Here is an 18198-nt window from a genome sequence, read left to right on the forward strand (position 1 = left end):
TGACATGCTTATACCTTTATGTTAATGTCCCCAAATCAGCTGACATGCTTATACCTTTAGGATAATGTTCTCACACCATCTGACATGCTTATACCTTTATGTTAATGTCCCCACACCTGCTGACATGCTTACACCTTTGTGCTAATGTCCCCATACCAGGTGTCATGATTATACCTTTATGATAATGTCCGAACACCAGTTGACATGCTTATATCTTTATATTCATGTTCCCACAAAAGGTGACAATGCTTATACCTTTATGTTAATGTTCCCACATTGGCTGACATGCTTTTACCTCTATGTTAATGTCCACACACCTCCTGACATGCTTATACCTTATATTAATATCCCCACACCAGCTGCCAGGCTTATACCTTTATGTTAATGTCCCCACACCAGCTGACATGCTCATAAATTTATGTTAATATCCCCTCACCAGCTGACATGCTTACACCTTCATTTTATTGTCCCCACAACTACTGACATGCTTATACCTTCGTGTTAATGTCCCCACACCAGATAATATGTTTATACCTTTATGTTAATTTCCCAACAGGACCTGACATGCTTATACCTATATTTTAATGCCCCACACCAGCTGACATGCTTATACCTTCATGTTAATATCCCCACACCACCTGACATGCTTATACCTTTATATTAGTATCCCCGCACCTCCTCACATGCTTATACCTTTATGTTAATATCTCCACACCAGCAGGTTAATATCTCCACACCAACTGCCATGCTTATACCTTTATGATAATGTCCCCATACCTGCTGACATACTTACACCTTTATGTTGATGTCCTCACACCAGCTGACATGCTTATACCTTTATGTGAATGTCCCCGCACCAGATGACATGCTTATTCCTTTATGTTAGTGTCCCCACGCCAGCTGATACGCTTAGACCTTTATGTTAATGTCCCCACAACAGGTGACATGCTTATACCTTTATGTTAATGTCCCCAAATCAGCTGAAGTGCTTATACCTTTATGTTAATGTCCAGACACTAGCTGATATGCTTATACCATTATGTTATTGTCCCTACACCATCTGATATGTTTATACCTGTAAGTTAATAACCACACACCAGTTGACATGCCTGAACCTTTAAGCTAATGTCCTCACTCCAGCTGGCATCATTATACCCTTGCGTTAATTTCCCCAAATCACCTGATGTACTTATACCTTTATGTTAGTGTCCTCAAACCGGGGGACATGTTTATATCTGTATGTTAATTATCCGACACAAGCTGACATGTCTAGACCTTTAAGCAAATGTCCTCATACTAGCTGACATAATTATACCTTTATGTTAATGTCCCCAAATCAGCTGAAGTTCTTATACCTTTATGTTGATGTCTGGACACCAGCTGATATGCTAATAGCATTATGTTAATGTCCCCCACCAGCGGACATGTTTATACCTGTATGTTAATAACCACACACCAGCTAACATAACTGAACCTTTAAGTTTATTTTTTTATTTTATTTTACATTTGTTGACCGGGCTAGTCTAGCTGGACATATTTCCATTTTCAGTAGAGCCTGGGGAGAAAAGCTCCACACAGATATACAAAGTATAAAAATATTGTTACAAGGTAAGTAAAGGATTAATAAACAATAAAACAGATGTTTTTTCATTCTAGATATAAAGTAGCAATAAACAGAATATTACTTAAGGAAGCTAAAAACAGTTGTAGTACAGGAGAGTTACGTACAATACTTCACATCAGGTACAAGGATTTAAACAATAGGTTAGAGTTTAGCTAGTGACAGTCTTATTTACAGATTAAGGAAGCAATACTTCACATAAGGTGCAAGGATTTAAGCAATAGGTTAGAGTTTAACTAGTGACAGTCTTATTTACAAGACTAAGTGTTTAGAAGAGAGGAAGTTAGGTTAGAAGAGGAAGAAACAGGGGTGACAAGGGTGGTTAGTCAGGGTTACTACAAGGGCAAAGCCAGTGCTTTTGGAGGTGTTTTTTAAGTTCTAGTTTGAAAAGTGGCAAGGATGTTATTAGAGTTAGTTCATTGGGTAGCAGGTTCCAGTTTTTTCCTGCTGTGTTGGTAAACAGAGAGTCACCAGCTGCATTATTAGACTTTTTTAAGCTAGCAAGGAGTTTGTTAGAAGAACGTAGGGAGTTCAGATTATTGTATGTGACTAGGAGTTTTTAGAGTATAGGGGTATTATTGGGTTGGTGAAATATCTTGTGGGCAATTGTGAGTTGGGGATTTTCAGATGGTTTTGGAATTCAAGCCAGTCGAGTTGCCTGAGATTAGAGCAGTGGTGGGTTCTAAAGGGATTGCCAGTAGCGAATCTGGCAATGTTATTATAGGAAGTTGCTAATTTGTTAAAGTTAGTTTTTTTAAGGTTGGCAAATATAGGAGAAGCATACAGAAGGGATGAAATTAGATGGGAGTGAGCGATCTTGGCTCTAGCTGTTGAGGTTAAAAAAGGTTTTATTCTATATAAGGAACCTATTTTTCTGTTGACTATTTTAATCATGTTGTTTATATGGTAATCAAATGAGAGATTATTGTCAATGGTAATTCCTAAAAGTTTAGTGGTAGTGTCTGGGAGAATAACAGTGCCATTATTTGAAGAGATTGAGAAATCTAAGGGGGGGACCAAGTAGTGGGTGTAAAGAGAAGGAGTTTAGTTTTTTTAGCATTAAGTAAGAGGCAGCGTTTGGTAAACCATGTTTCTGCAGTGTTGAAAAAATTTGAGTAAGAGAATGTAGTTCAGATGGAGAGGTTGTTGAACAAATTAATGTGGAGTCATCTGCATATTGAATACAGGTGGCTTCAGGGATTGCTACATGGAGATCATTAATAAATAGTGAGAAAAGAAGTGGTCCTAGAATGGAGCCCTGAGGAACCCCGATGGTGACAGGTAAAAAGGATGAGATTTGATTTTCCCAGAGGACTGCTTGTTGTCTGTTGCTGAGATACGATGTAAACCACTTAATGGCCAGAGAGTCAAAGGAAAGAGATTCAAGAATATTGATTAAACCGGTATTGTTAACCATGTCGAAAGCTTTAGAGAGGTCAATAAAGAGTGCAGATGAGAGGATGTTGTTGTTACGGTTTCTATTGATGGTATTTGTGAAGGATAGAAGGGCAGTAGTGGTACTATGTGATGGCCTAAAGCCATGTTGACAGTTTGCTATTAAGTTATGTAGAGAGAGATGATGTAGAAGTTGTTGGTGAATGTATTTTTCCATAATTTTAGCTAAGGGTGATAGGAGAGCAATTGGCCGATAGTTAGAGTAGTCATTAGAGTTTCCACCTTTATGTAAGGGGATAATGTGGGAGATTTTCCAAATATCTGGAATGGTTCCTTCTTGGATTGTCCTATTTATAAGGATAGATATAGGGTAGGCAATTACTTTGGCTGCTTTTTGGAGATATTGGGAAGGAAGTTGGTCAGCAGATGGAGTACATGGCTTACGTTTGTGAAGAAATTTATAGATGAGAGAAGTAGAGATGGGTAGTAGTTTAAATTGAGAAAAAGAGTGTGTTAAGTTGCTGGGAAGGCTGGAGTTTTCAGAGATAAGATGACTAGCTAGAGATTGTATAGTCTCAGTGAAGAAAGAGTTAAAGGTATTGGCAGTTTGATGGGGAGTGTTTCGATTTGCATCAAGTGGGGTGGGTGTTTGGGACTTCCCTGGGGAAAGGAGCTTATTAATGCAGGACCAGAACTTTTGAGGATTATTTTGATGAGTTTGTTGAAGTTTACAGTAATAGTTTCTTTTATCTGTGAGTATTGCTTTTTTGTGCTGTTTCTAAGCTGCCTAAATTGTAGAAGATCAGAGCTATTTCTATAGGTTCTCCATTTAGTCCAGACTTTGTTCCTAAGTAGAATTTGATTTCTAGTTTCATAAGAAAGCCATGGGGCTGGGTTAGACTTCATTCTTATGGAACGTTTAGGAGCACGCTTATCCAGGATAGATAAGAATAAAGTGTTAAAATACTGTACTGCCTCTTCAAGTGGAAGGGATTTTAAAGGGTTCCAGTTACATGCTCTAAGCTCAGTTTGGAATAATTCTGCCTTAAAGTGTTTGGTAGAGCGTACTGTCCTAATGATGGGGAAGTTATGAAAATCCTTTTTTTCTCTTGTGATGTATGTCAAGGAATGATCACTTAGATCATCTGGTAGAGTTCATGTCCTCACTTCAACTGACATGATTATACCTTTATGATAATGTCCCCAAATCAGCTGAAGTGCTTATACCTTTATGTTAATATCCAGACACCACCTGATATGCTATTACCCGTATGTTAATGTCCCCACACCAGCTGATATGCTTATACAATTATGTTAATGTCCCCAAACCAGGGGACATGTTTATACCTGTATGTTAATTATCCCATAGGAGCTGACATGCCCAAACCTTTAAGCAAATGTCCTCATCCTAGCTGACATGATTATACCTTTATGTTAATGTCCCCAAATCAGCAGAAGTGCTTATACCTTTATGTTAATGACCGGACAACAGCTGATATGCTTATACCATTATGTTAATGTCCCCACACCAGGGGACAGGTTATTCCTCTATGTTAATAATCCCACACCAACCGACATGCTTATACCATTATGTTAATATCCCCACACCAGCTGACTTGTTTATACCTTTATGGTACTGACCCATACCTCTTGACATGCTTATACCTTTATGTTAATGTCCTCACACCAGCTGACATGCTTATACATTTATGCTAATGACCCCACACCAGCTGACATGTTTATACCTTTATGCTAATGACCCAACACTAGCTGACATGCTTATAACTTTATGTTGATGTCACCATACCGGCTGATATGCTTAATCCTTTATGCTAATGTGACCATACCAGGTGACATGCATATACCTTTATGTTAATTTCCCCACACTTCCTGACATGCTTATACCTTTATTTTAATGTTCCCTCACCAGCTGACATGCTTTTACCTTTATGCTAAATTCTCCATAACAGGTGGCATGCTTATAACTTTATGTTCATGTTCACACATTAGGTGACATGCTTTTACCTTTATGTTAATGTCACCACATGAGCTGAAATGCTTATACCTTTATGTTAATGTCCCAACACCACCTGACACGCTTATACCTTTATATTAGTATCTCCACACCTCCTCACATGCTTATACCTTTATGTTAATATCTCCACACCAGCAGGTTAATATCTCCACACCAGCTGCCATGCTTATACCTTTATGATAATGTCCCCATACCTGCTGACATACTTACACCTTTATGTTGATGTCCTAACACCAGCTGACATCCTTATACCTTTATGTGAATGTCCTCGCACCAGATGACATGCTTATTCCTTTATGTTAGTGTCCCCACGCCAGCTGATACGCTTATACCTTTATGTTAATATCTCCACACCAGCTGCCATGCTTATACCTTTATGTTAATGTCCCCAAATCAGTTGAAGTGCTTATACCTTTATGTTGATGTCCTGACACCAGCTGTTATGCTCATACCATTATGTTAATGTCCCTACACCATCGGACATGTTTATACCTGTAAGTTAATAACCACACACCAGCTGACATGCCTGAACCTTTAAGCTAATATCCTCACTCCAGCTGACATCATTATACCCTTATGTTAATGTCCCCAAATCAGCTGAAGTACTTATACCTTTATGGTAGTGTCCTCAAACCGGGGGACATGTTTATATCTGTATGTTAATTATCCGACACACGCTGACACGTCTGGACCTTTAAGCAAATGTCCTCACACTAGCTGACATGATTATACCTTTATGTTAATGTCCCCAAATCAGCTGAAGTGCTTATACCATTATGTTAATGACCGGACAGCAGCTGATATGCTTATACCATTATGTTCATGTCCCCACACCAGGGGACAGGTTTATTCCCCTAAGTTAATGACCCCACACCAACCAACATGCTTATACCGTTATGTTAATGTCCCCACACCAGCTTACATGTTTATACCTTTATGGTACTGACCCATACCTCTTGACATGCTTATACCTTTATGTTAATGTCCTCACACCAGCTGACATGCTTATACCTTTATGCTAATGACCCCACACCAGCTGACATGTTTATACCTTTATTATAATGACCCAGCACTAGCTGACATGCTTATAACTTTATGTTGATGTCACCATACTGGCTGATATGCTTAATCCTTTATGCTAATGTGACCATACCAGGTGACATGCATATACCTTTATGTTAATTTCCCCACACATCCTGACATGCTTATACCTTTATTTTAATGTTCCCTCACCAGCTGATATGCTTTCACCTTTATGCTAAATTCCCCATAACAGGTGGCATGCTTATACCATTATGGTAATTTTCGCACACCAGGTGACATGCTTATAACTTTATGTTCATGTTCACACATAAGGTGACATGCTTTTACCTTTATGTTAATGTCACCACATGAGCTGACATGCTTATACCTTTATGTTAATGTCCCCACACTAGCTGACATGCTTATCTCTTTATGTTAATGTCCCTGCACCAACAGACATGCTTATATCTTTATTTTAATGTTCCCACTCTTCCTGACATGCTTATACCTTTATGTTAATGTCCCCACACCAGGTGACATGCTTATATCTTTATGTTAATGTCCCCTCACCAGCTGAGTATGTTTATACTTTTATGGTAGTGTTCGCACACCTCCTGATATGCTTATACCTTCATGTTAATTTCCTCACACTAGCTGGCAGGATCATACCTTTATGTTAATTCCCCCGCAGGACCTGACATGCTTATATCTTTATTTTAATATCTCCACACCAGCTGACATGTTTATGCCTTTATGTTACTGTCCCCATAACAGCTAAAATGCTTATACCTTTATGTTTTAATGTCCTCATACCAGCTGACATGCTTATACTTTAATGTTAATGTCCCCACACCAGCTGTCATGCTTATACCTTTATGTTAATGTCCTCAAATCAGCTGAAGTACTTTTACTTTTATGTTAATGTCCATATACCAGCTAATATGCTTATACCAATATGTTGATGTCCCCACCAGGGGACATGATTATACCTGTATGTTAATAACCCCACACCAGCTGACATGCTTATACCTTTATGTTAATGTCCCCACACCAGGTGACATGCTTATACCTTTATGCTAATGTCCCCACACCAGCTGACATGCTTATACCTTTATGATAATGTTCCCACACCACCTGAAATCCTTATTCTTTTATGCTAATGTCATCATACCAGGTGACATGCATACACCTTTGTGTTAATGTCCCCGCACCAGCTGATATGCTTATACCTTTATGCTAATGGCCCCATATCAGGTGACATGCTCATACCTTTATGGTAATGTCCAGACACCACATTACATGCTTATACCTTTATGTTCATGTTCCCACACCAGGTGACATGCTTATACCTTTATGTCAATAACACCACACCAGCTAGCATGCTTTTAACTTTATCTTAATATCACCACACCAGCTGACATGCTTTTAACTTTATGTTAATGTCCCCACACCAGCTGAAATGCTTATACCTATATTTTAATATCCCCACACTGGCTGACATGTTTATACCTTTATGGTTGTGTCCCCATACCTCCTGACATGCTTATACCTTTATGCTAATATCCCTACACTAGCTGACCTGCTAATATCTTTATGATAATGTTCCCGCACCACCTGACATTCTTTTACCTTTATGGTAATGTCCCCATAGCAGGTGACATATTTATTCCTTTATGTTAATGTACCCACATCAGCTGACATGCTTATACCTTTATGTTAATGTCACCATACCGGCTGACATACTTATTCCTTTATGCTAAGGTCACCATACCAGGTGACAAGCATATACCTTTTTGATAATGTCCCCATACCAGGTGACATGCTTACACCTTTATGCTAATGTCCCCACAGCAGCTGACATGCTTATACCCTTATATTAATGTCCCCACACCAGCTGACATGCTTATACCTTTATGTTAATGTCCCCATACCAAGTGACATGCTTATAGCTTTATGGTAATGTCCCCAGACAAGCTGACATGCTTATACCTTCATGTTAATGTCCCCACACCAGCTGACATGCTTATACCTTTATGTTAATTTCCCCACAGGACCTGACATGCTTATACCTTTATGGTAGTGTCCCCACACCTCCTTACATGCTTATACATTTATATTAATGTCCCTGTTGCAGGTGACATACTTATATTTTTATTTTAATGTCCTAAGACCATTTGACATGCTTATTCATTCATGTTAATATCCCCACACCAGCTGAAATGCCTATACCTTTATGATAATGTCACTACACCAGCTGATGTGCTTATACCTTTATAGTAATGTCCCTCACCAGCTGACATGCTTATGCCTTTTTGTTAATCTCCCCACACCTCCTGACATGTTTATAACTTTATGTTAATATCCACACACCACTGACATGCTTATACCTTTATATTAATATCCCTAGACCAGGTGCCCTGCTTATACCTTTATGTTAATATCCCCATACCGGCTGACATGGTTATACCTTTATGTTAATGTCCCCCCACAACCTAACATGGTTATATCTTTATGATAATCTCCCCACACCAACTGACATGCTTATACCTCTATGTTAATGTCCCACACTGGCTGACATGTTTATACCTTTATGTCAATGTTCCCACATCTCATGACATGCTTATACCTTTATGTTAATGTCCTCATACTGGCTGACATGCTTATGCCTTTATGTTAATGTCTCCACACCAGCAGACATGTTTATATCTTTATGTTAGTCTTCCCACACCATGTGACATGCTTACACTTTCATGTTAATGTCCCCACAGCAGTCGACATGCGTATACCTTTTTTTAAATTTCCCCACAGCAGCTGACATGCTTATACCTTTATGTTAATGTCCCCTCACCAGCTGACATTCTTATGCCTTTGTGTTAGTGTCCTCACAAATCCTCACATGCCTATATTTTTATGTTAATGTCCACATAGTAAGTAACAAGCTTATACCTATATGTTAATGTCCCCACACCGGGTGACATGCTTATACCTTCATGTTAATGTCCCCAGACCAATGGGCATGCTTATACCTTTATGTTAATGTTCCCACACTGGGTGACATGTTTATACCTTTATGTTAATGTCCTCAAACCTCCTAACATGATTTTACCTTTATGTTAATTTACCCACATAAGCTGACATGTTAGTACCTTTATTGTAGTGTCTGCACACCTCCTGACATGCTTATACCTTCATTTTAATATACCCACACCAGCAGACATGCTTATACTTTTATGTTAGTGCCCCCAAACCTTCTGACATGCTTATAACTTTATGTTAATGTCTCCATAGCAGGTAACGTGTATACACCTTTATGTTACTGTCACATACCAGCTGACTTGCTTATACCTTTAAGTTAAAGTCCTCACACCAGCTGACATGCTTATACCTTCATGTTATTGTCCTCACACCAGTTGACATGCTTATACCTTTATGTTAATGTCCCCATCTCAGCTGAAGTACTTATACCTTTATGATAATGTCCGGACACCAGCGGATATGCTTATACCATTATGTTAATGTCCCACCACCAGGGGACATGTTTATACCTTTATGATAATAACACCACACCAGCTGAGATGCCTATATCTTTATGATAATATCCTCATTTGAGCTGACATGCTTATACCTTTATGTTAATGTCCCCATACTAGATGAAATGCTTATACCTTTATGTTAATGTCCCCACACCAGCTGACATGTATATACTTGTATGCTAATTTCCCCACACCAGCTGTCATACTTATACCTTTATGTTAATGTCCCCATATTAGCTGAAATGCTTATACCTTTATGTTAATGCCCTCAAATCAGCCGAAGTTCTTAAACCTTTATGTAAATATCCGGACACCAGCTGATATGCTCATGCCATTATGTTAATGTTCCCACAGCTGCATACAGGTTTATTTCTGTATGTTAATAACCCCACACCAGCTGACATGCTTATACCATTATGTTAATGTCCTCATTCTAGGTTAAATACTTATATCTTTATGCTAATGTTTGCACACCAGCTGACATACTTAAACCTTTATGATAATGTCCCCATAGCAGGTGACATGCTTATAGCTTTATTTTAATGTCCCCGCATCAACTGACATACTTTTACCTTTATGTTAATGTCACCATACCGGCTAACATGCTTATACCATTATATTGATGTCTCCATACCAGGTGACATGCATATACCTTTATGTTAATGTCCCCATACCAGGTGACATTATACCTTTCTGTAAATGTCCCCTCACCAGCTGACATGCTTATACCTTAATGCTAATGTCCTCATACCAGGTGACATGCTAATACCTTCATGGGAATGTGCTTGCACCTGCTGACATGCCTATACCATTATGTTCATGTTGCCACAACAGGTGTCATGCTTATAACTTTATGTTAATATCCTTACACCAGCTGCCATGCTTATACCTTTGTGTTAATGTCCCCACACAAGCTGACATGCATATACCTTTATGTTAATGCCCCCACAATGGCTGACATGCTTATATCCTTATGTTAATGTCCCCACACCTGATGACATGCTTATACCTTGATGGTAGTGTCCCCACACCTCCTGACATACTTATACCTTTATTTTAATATCTCCACACCAGCTGCCATGCTTATACCTTTATGTTAATGTCCCCACACCAGCTGACATGCTTATACCATTATGTTACTGTCCCCACACCAGCTGATATGCTTATACCATTATGTTAATGTTCCCACACCAGAGGCATTTTTATACCTGTATGTTAATAACCCCACACCAGCTGACATTCCTGTACCTTTAAGATAATGTCCTTTCACCAGCTGGCATGCTTATACCTTTATGGTAATGTCTCCATACTAGTTGAAATGCTTATACCTTTATGTTAATATCCCCAGACCGGCTGACATGCTTATACCTTTATGATAATGTCCCCACACCAGTTGACATGCATATACCTTTATGTTAATGTCCCAGCACCAGACGACATGTTTATATCTTCATGTTAATGTCCTCACACCGCCTGACATACTTATACCTTTATGGTAGTATCCCACACCTCCTGACATGCTTATAAATTTATGTTAATATCTCCACACCCGCTGCCATGCTTATAACTTTATTTTAATGTCCGGACACGAGCTGATATGCTTATACCATTATGTTAATGTCCCCACACCAGGGGACATTTTATACCTGTATGTTTATAGCCACACACCAGCTGACATGCTTGCACCTTTAAGTTAATATCCTCACTCCAGCTAACATCATTATACCTTTATATTAATGCCCCCAAATCAGTTGAAGTGCTTATACTTTTATGTTAATGTACTGACACCACCTGATATGCTTATCACATCATGTTAATGTCCCCACACCAGCTGATATGCTTATAGCATTGTGTTAGTGTCCCCAAACCAATGGACATGTTTACACCCATGTATTAATTACCCCGCACCAGCTGACATGCCTGTACCTGTAAGCTAATGTCCTCATACCAACTGACATGCTTATACCTCACAAGCTCACATGCTTATACCTTTATGCTAGTGACCCCACAAATCCTGACATGCTTATACCTTCAAGTTAATGTCCCCATAGCAAGTGATATACTTATATGTTTATGTTAATGTCGCTGACCAGGTGACGTGCTTATACCTTTAGGTTTATGTCCTTCCACCAGTTGGTATGCTTATACCTTCATGTTAATGTCACTACACCAGCTGACATGCTTATACCTTTATTTTAATGTCTCTTCACCAGGTGATATGCTTATACCTTTATGTTAATGTTCCTACACCATGTGACATTCTTATACCTTTTTGTTAATGTCCCCACAACAGGTGACGTGCTTATACCTTTATGTTATTGTCCCCACACCTCCTGACATGCTTATACCTTTATGTTAATGTCCCCATAAAAATTGACATGCTTATACCTTTATGTTAAAGTCCCCACACCAGGTGACATGCTTATATCTTTATGTTAATTTCCCCAAATCAGCTGAAGTGCTTATACCTTTATGTTAATATCCAGACACCAGCGGATATATTTATACCATTATGTTAATGTCCCCACATCAGGGGATATGTTTATACCTGCTTGATTATAACCCCACACCAGCTGACATGCCTATACCTTTATTATAATGTCCTCACTCCAGCAGTAATGGTTGTATATTTATGTTAATGTCCCCATACTAGGTGAAATGCTTATACCTATATGCTAATGTCCCCAAACCAGCTGACATTCTTATACCTTTATGTTAATGTCCCCGCACCAGGTCACATGCTTATACCTTAATGTTAATGTCCCTTAATCAGCTGAAGTGCTTATAGCTTCATGATAATGTCCGTACACCAGCTGATATGCTTATACCTTTATGTTAATTTCCCCACACCAGAGGACATGTTTATACCTGTATGGTTAAAACCACACACAAGCTGACATGCCTGTACTTTTAAGTTATTGTCCTCACTCTAGCTGACATAATTATACCTTTATGTTAATGTCCTCAAATCAGCTGAAGTGCTTATACCTTTATGTTAATGCCTGGACACCAGCTGATATGCTAATAGCATTATGTTAATGTCCCCACAACAGCTGATAAACTTGTACCATTATGTTAATGTCAACAAACCAGGGGACATTTTTATACCTGTATGTTAATCATCCCACACAACCTGCTGTACCTTTAAGCTAATGTTTTCACACCAGCTGCCTTAATTATGCCTTAATGTTAATGTCCCAAAGTCGGCTGAAGTGCTTATACCTTTATGTTAATGTCCCCATAATAGGTGAAATGCTTATACCATTATGCTACTGTCCCCACACCAGCTGACATGCTTATACATTTATGATAATGCTCCCACACCAACTGACATGCTTATTCCTTTATGCTAATGTCTCCATACCAGGTCACATGCTTATACCCTTATGTTAATGTTCCCTTACCACCTGATATGCTTATACCTTTATGCTAATGTCCCAAAAGCAGGTGATATGCTCATACCTTTATTTTATTGTTACCACACCTTCTGACATGCTTATACCTTAATGCTAATGTCCCCATGCCAGGTGACATGCTTATACATTTATGATAATGTCCCCACACCAGCGGACATGCTTATACCTTTATGTTTATGTTCCCACACCAGGTAACATACTTATACCTTTATGTTAATATCACCACACCAGCTGATATGCTTATACATTTCTGTTTATGTCCCCACATCTCCTGACTTGCATATACCTTTATGTTAATGTCCCCACACTGGCGGACATGTTGACACCCTTATGTTAATGTCCCCACACCTCCTGACATGCTTATATCTTTGTGTTAATGAATCCACACAAGCTGACATGTTTATACCTTTATGGTAGTGTCCCCACACCTCTTGACATGGTTATACCTTCATGTTAATTTCCCCACACCTGCTTACAAACTTATACCTTTAGGTTAATTTCCCCACAGGACCTGACATCCTTATACCTTTATATCTGTGTCCCCACACCTCCTGAAATGCTTATACCTTTAGGTTAATGCCCCCATTGCAGGTGACATGCTTATACCTTTATGGTAATGTCCCAATTGCAGGTGAATTGCTTATACCTTTACGTTAATGTCACCACACCAGGTGATATGCTTTTACCTTTATTTTAATGTCCCAACACCAGGTTACATGCTTATCCCTTCATGATTATGTCCCCACACCAGGTGACATGCTTATACCTTTATGTTAATGTCCCCACTCCGGCTGACATACTTATATATTTATTTTAAAGCCCCCACACAAGCTGAAATGTTTATACCTTTATGTTAATATCCCCACAAAAACTGACATGCTTATCCCTTTATGTTAATGTCCCCACACCTCCTTATATGTTTATACCTTTATGTTAATGTCCCCACACTTTATCGTAGTGTTCCCACACCTCCTGAAATGGTTATACCTTAATGTTAATATCCACACACCAGCAGACATACTTATACCTTTATGTTAAATTCCCCACAGGACCTGACATGCTTATACATACATGTTAGTGGCTACACACCTCCTGACATGCTTATACCTTTATGTTAATGTCCCCATAGCAGGTGACATGCATATACCTTTATGTTAATATCCCCATAACAGCTGACATGCTTATAACTTTAAGTTAATGTCCTCACACTAGCTGACATGTTTACACCTTTATGTTATTTTCCTTACACCAGGTGACATGCTTATAACTTTATGTTAATGTCCCCCACGAAAGCTGACCTGCTTATACCTTTACTTTAAAGCCCCCACACCAGGCAATATGGTTATACCTTTATGTTAATGTTCCCAAATCAGCTGAATTCCTTATACCTTTATGTGAATGTCTGGACCCCAGCTGATATGCTTATACCATTATATTAATGTCCCCACACCACCTGACACGCTTATACCTTTCTGATAATGTCCTGACACCAATTGATATTCTTACACCACTATGTTAATATCCCCACACAAGAGGACATGTTTATACCTGTATTTTAATAACCCCACACCAGGTGAAATGCCCATACCTTTAACATAATGTCTTAATTCGAGCTGACATGCTTGTACCTTTATTTTAATGTCCCCTTACTAGGTGAAATGCTTATACCTTTATGTTAATGTCCCCACACCAGCTGACATGCTTATACCTTTATGCTAATGTCCCCACACCAGCTGACATGCTTATACCTTTATGTTAATATCTCCACACCAGCTGCCATGCTTATACCTTTATGTTAATGTCCCCACACCAGCTGAAATGGTTATACCTTTATGGTAATGTCACCACACCAGCTGACATGCTTATTCATTTATGCTAATGTCACCATAGCAGGTGACATGCATATACCTTCATGTTAATGTCCCCATACCAGGTGACATGCGTATACCTTTATGTTAATATCACCAAACTATCTGACATGCTTATATCTTTATGTTGATGTCCCCACACCTCCTGACATGTTTATACCTTTATGATAATGTCCCCAAATCAGCTGAAATGCTAATACCTTCATGTTAGTGTCTGGACAAAGCTGATATGCTTATACATTTATGTTAAGGTCACAACACAAGGGGATATTTTTGTACCTGGATGTTAATAACCCCAGACCAGCTGACATCTTATACCTTTATGTTAATGTCCCCATACTAGGTGAAATGCTTATACCTTTATGCTAATGTCCCCAGACCAGCTGACATGCTTATACCTTTATGATAATGTCCTCACACCAGCCGTCATGCGTATATCTTTATGTTAATGTCCTGATACTAGGTTAAAAGATTATATCTTTATGTTACTGTCCCCACACCAGCTGACATGCTTATACCTTTATGTTAATGTCCCCACAGGAGCTGACATGTTTATACGTTCATGATAGTGTCTACACACCTCCTGACATGCTTATACCTTTATGTTAATGTCCCCATAGCAGGTGACATGCCTACATCTTTATGTTAATATCCCCATAACAGCTGACATGTTTATACCTTTATGTTATTGTCCTCACACCAGGTGACCAGCTTATAACTTTATGTTAATGTCTCCACAAAAGCTGACCTGCTTATACCTTTACTTTAAAGCCCCCACACCAGGCGATATGGTTATACCTTTATGTTAATGTCCCCACAAAAGCTGACCTGCTTATACCTTTACTTTAAAGCCCCCACATCAGGCGATATGGTTATACCTTTATGTTAATGTTCCCAAATCAGCTGAATTCCTTATACCTTTAAGTGAATGTCTGGACACCAGCTGATATGTGTATACCATTATATTAATGTCCCCACACCACCTGACACGCTTATATCTTTCTGATAATGTCTGGACACCAGCTGGTATTCTTATACCATTATGCTTATGTCATCACACCAGCTGACATGCTTATACCTTTATGTTAATATCCTCATACCAGTTGACATGCTTATTCATTTATGCTAATGTCACCATAGCAGGTGAAATGTATATACCTTCATGTTAATGTCCCCATACCAGGTGACATGCTTATGCCTTTATGTTAATATTACCAAACTATCTGACATGCTTATATCTTTATGTTGATGTCCCCACACCTCCTGACATGCTTATACCTTTATGATAATGTCCCCAAATCAGCTGAATTGCTAATACCTTCATGTTAGTGTCTGGACAAAGCTGATATGCTTATACCTTTATGTTAATGTCCCCACACAAGGGGATATTTTTGTACCTGTATGTTAATAACCCCACACCAGCTGACATGCTTATACCTTTATGTTAATGTCCCCATACTAGGTTAAATGCTTATACCTTTATGCTAATGTCCTCAGACCAGCTGACATGCTTATACCTTTATGATAATGTCTAGGAAACAGCTGACATGCGTATACCTTTATGTTAATGTCCCCATACTGGGTTAAAAGCTTGTACTTTTATGTTAATGTCCCCACACCAGCTGACATGCTTATACCTTTATGTTAATGTCCCCACATCAGCTGACATGCTTATACCTTTAGGTTAATGTCACCATACCAGCTGACATGCATATTCCTTTATGCTAATGTCACCTTACCAGGTGACATGCATATGCCATTATGTTAATGTCCCCATACCAGGTGACATGCTTATACCTTTATGTTAATTTCCTCACACTACCTGACATGCTTATACCTTTATTTTAATGTCCCCACACCAGCTGACATGCTTATACTTTTTTGTTAAAGTCCATACACCAGCTGACATGTTTATACCTTTATGTTAATGTCCCCACACCAGCTGACATGCTTATTCCTTTATGCTAATGTCCCCACACCTGGTGAAATGCTTATACCTTTATGGAAATGTCTGCACACCAAATGACATGCTTATACCTTTATGTTCATGTTCCCACACCAAGTCACATGCCTATACTTTTATATTAATATCACCACACCAGCTGACATGCTTACACTTTTAAGTTAATGTTCGCACACCAGCTGGCATAGTTACACCTTTATGCTAATGTCCCCATAACAGGTGGCATGCTTATACCTTTATGTTAATGTCCCCACACCAGCTGACATGCCTATACCTTTATGCTAATGTCCCCACACCAGCTGAAATGGTTATACCTTTATGGTAATGTCCCCACACCAGCTGACATGCTTATTCATTTATGCTAATGTCACCATAGCAGGTGAAATGCATATACCTTCATGTTAATGTCCCCATACCAGGTGACATGCTTATGCCTTTATGTTGATATCACCAAACTATCTGACATGCTTATATCTTTATGTTGATGTCCCCACACCTCCTGACATGCTTATACCTTTATGATAATGTCCCCAAATCAGCTGAAGTGCTAATACCTTCATGTTAGTGTCTGGACAAAGCTGATATGCTTATACCTTTATGTTAAAGTCCCCACACAAGGGGTTATTTTTGTACCTGTATGTTAATATCCCCACACCAGCTGACAGGCTTATACCTTTATGTTAATGTCCCCATACTAGGTGAAATGCTTATACCTTTATGCTAATGTCCTCAGACCAGCTGACATGCTTATACCTTTATATTAATTTCCTCACACCAGCTGACATGCTTATACCTTTATGTTAATGTCCCCATACTAGGTTAAAAGCTTGTACTTTTATGTTAATGTCCCCACACCAGCTGACATGCTTATACCTTTATGTTAATGTCCCCACATCAGCTGACTTACTTATACCTTTAGGTTAATGTCACCATACCAGCTGACATGCATATTCCTTTATGCTAATGTCACCATACCAGGTGACATGCATATGCCTTTATGTTAATATCCCCATACAAGGTGACGTGCTTATACCTTTATGTTAATGTCCCCACATCAACTGACATACTTATACCTTTATGTTAATGTCACCATATCAGGTGACATGCATATTCCTTTATGCTAATGTCACCTTACCAGATGACATGCATATGCCATTATGTTAATGTCCCCCTACCAGGTGACATGCTTATACCTTTATGTTAATTTCCTCACACTACCTGACAGGCGTATACCTTTATTTTAATGTCCCCACACCAGATGACATGCTTATACCTTTTTGTTAATGTCCACACACCAGATGACATGTTTATACCTCTATGTTAATGTCCCCACACCAGCTGACA

The sequence above is a fragment of the Protopterus annectens genome, chromosome 14.part0, assembly GCF_019279795.1.
Source record: "Protopterus annectens isolate FY-2018-M chromosome 14.part0, PAN1.0, whole genome shotgun sequence".
NCBI lineage: Eukaryota > Metazoa > Chordata > Ceratodontiformes > Protopteridae > Protopterus > Protopterus annectens.